Source organism: Chrysochloris asiatica, unplaced genomic scaffold (assembly GCF_000296735.1).
Source record: "Chrysochloris asiatica unplaced genomic scaffold, ChrAsi1.0 scaffold00076, whole genome shotgun sequence".
In the NCBI taxonomy this organism is placed as follows: Eukaryota; Metazoa; Chordata; class Mammalia; order Afrosoricida; family Chrysochloridae; genus Chrysochloris; species Chrysochloris asiatica.
The window spans coordinates 11,488,921-11,491,442 of record NW_006408594.1 but is presented as its reverse complement, the minus strand read 5'-3'; the positions used below and the strand labels follow the sequence as shown (position 1 = coordinate 11,491,442).

Genomic DNA, 2,522 nt, shown 5'->3' with positions numbered 1-2,522 from the left:
AGATATCAAAGAGATTGTCCGATGATTTCCGCATTCTGTTGGGTCACCTCTCTTTGGAATGGGCACAAACATTGATCTCTTCCAATCAGTTGGCCAGATAGTTGTCTTCCAAATTTCTTGGCAGAGATGAGTGAGTGCCTTTTGTGAGTTGGTGGTGTAAAAAATGCCTGAGTGTTAAAAAAAAAAAAAAAGAGCTAAAGTGAATAGAGAGAAATACTGTTAACTGATGGTACATGGAGGGGATTATAATCATTGTAATGAAACAAGGGTGTACGATTTGTTGAATGTAGAACTGATGATCTGCCCTATAAACTTTCACTCAACTCACAATAAACTTAAAAAAAAAAAAAAAAAAAGAAATCAAATGATGCATTGCATTAGGCAAATTTGCTGCACAAGAGCAAAGATGTCAGTTTGAGGATTAGGGTGTGCCTGACTCAAGCCACAGTATTTTCAGTAATCTCATAGGTATGTGAACTTTGAACAGTGGATAAGGAAGACCATAGAAGAATTGATGCATTTGAGTTATGGTGTTGGAAGAGAATATTAAAAATACCACAGAATGGGCCGCCGCGGCCTGCCCATCCGTCCACTATGGAGAAGATCGAGTTGATCCAGAAGGTGAGGCTGGCCAAGCAGTCCGAGTGCTATGATGACGTGGCCACCTACATGAAAGCTGTGACTGAGCAGGGGGCCGAGCTGTCCAACCAGGAGCGCAACCTGCTCTCGGTGGCCTACAAAAACGTGGTCAGGGGCCGCAGGTCGGCCTGGAGTGTCATCTCCAGCATCTAGCAGAAAACCAACACTTCCAACAAGAAGTTGCAGCTAATTAAGGACTATTAGGAGAAAGTGGAGTCTAAACTGAGATCCATCTGCACCATGGTCCTGGAATTGTTGGATAAGTATTTAATAGCCAATGCAACTAATTCAGAGAGTAAGATTCTCTATCTGAAAATGAAAGGAGATTATTTCCGGTACCTTGCTGAAGTAACGAGTGGTGATGATCGAAAACAAACGACAGATGTTTCTCAAGGAGCTTACCAAGAGGCATTTGATATAAGCAAGAAGGAGATGCAACCTACACATCAAATTCGCCTGGGGCTGGCCCTTAACTTTTCTGTATTTTACTACAAGATCCTTAATAACTCAGAGCTTGCCTGTATGCTGGCTAAAACGGCTTTTGACGAGGCCATCGCAGACCTTGATACACTGAATGAAGACTCGTACAAAGACAACATCCTCATCATGCAGTTAGTTGCTTAGAGACAACCTAACATTATGGACACCAGACAGTGCAGGCGAAGAATGCGATGCAGCAGAAGGAGCAGAAAACTAAATGCTTACAAGTGTCATCCTTCTCCCCTTCGAGAAACCTTTTTACACATCTTCATTCCTTATTCTATTTGGATTTCCTATAGCAGAGAAACTCATTCATGCATATGGAACCGACTGTTGATAATTTTTTCACACTGCAGCTTTGGGGAAACTCCATTCCTTTGTTTGTGTTTGTCTTGGCCTTCTGGTGTGCAGTTACTGCTGTAGAAAAGTATTAATAGCTTCATTTCATATAAACATAAGTAAGTTCCAAACACTTAAGTAGAGGACTAAACTGTATCTGGTATTTAAGTAATCTGAATTCCTTCCCATACTTTTCTTTGGGGGTGTCCATTCAGTAAGCAACTTTTCCATGCTCTTACTATATATTCCGTTTTAGTGGGAATCCAGATGTATTTGATTGAATGGAAAAGCATTTGACAGTTTTGGCTTGGGGTCACATGTCAAAATGCCCACTATATAACATATTGTGGAGGTCATGGGTATCGTTGACAAAAGGGAGTTTTCTTGTTCACTCTTCATTTGTTGCTGTTTAAGTTGACAGCTTCCTTCCCAATAAAAATTTACTTACAAAAAAGAAAAACCACAGAATGCAAAGAACAAAGCAATTTGTGTTGGAAGAGTTACAGCAAAAATGCTCCTTAGAATTCAGGATAGCTAGACTTTGTTTCTCATACTTTGAACGAATTATCAGGGGGGACCAGTTCATGGAGAAGATATCATGTTTGGTAAAGTGCAGAGTTAGAGAAAGACCCCCAACAAGATGGACTGGCACAGTTGGAGCAGCAATGGGCTCAAGAGTAGCAACAATTGTGAGGTTGGCACAGGACCAGGCAGTGTTTCGTTCTCTTGTATATCGGGTCGTTATGAGTCGGTACCAACTCAATGCCACCTCACAACAACAGCAGCAACAGCAACAAATATCATAAACTATAAATTACCTGATATGGCTCTGTTGGATAAGCACTGGACTGCAAGGTTGGCGTTTTAAATTTACCAACTGCTCCTTGGAAACTATACAGGGTTGTTTATGAGTTCAAACCCATTCAACAGCACTAAACAACAACAACGTAAATGATCTATGTTCAATCCTTTGAACTGTAATTTCTCTAATCTCTGGTTGGGAGGGGATGTATATTCAAAGTCCTGTAAATATTCTGGCAGTTACACAATTTTCGGACTATCCT

At 40.8% G+C, this 2,522-nt stretch overlaps 1 pseudogene; it reads left to right on the top strand.

The window, feature by feature from the left end:
• The first annotated feature begins 594 nt into the window (after nt 1–594).
• LOC102815460 lies at nt 595–829 on the top strand (annotated as a pseudogene).
• The last annotated feature ends 1,693 nt before the right edge of the window (nt 830–2,522 follow it).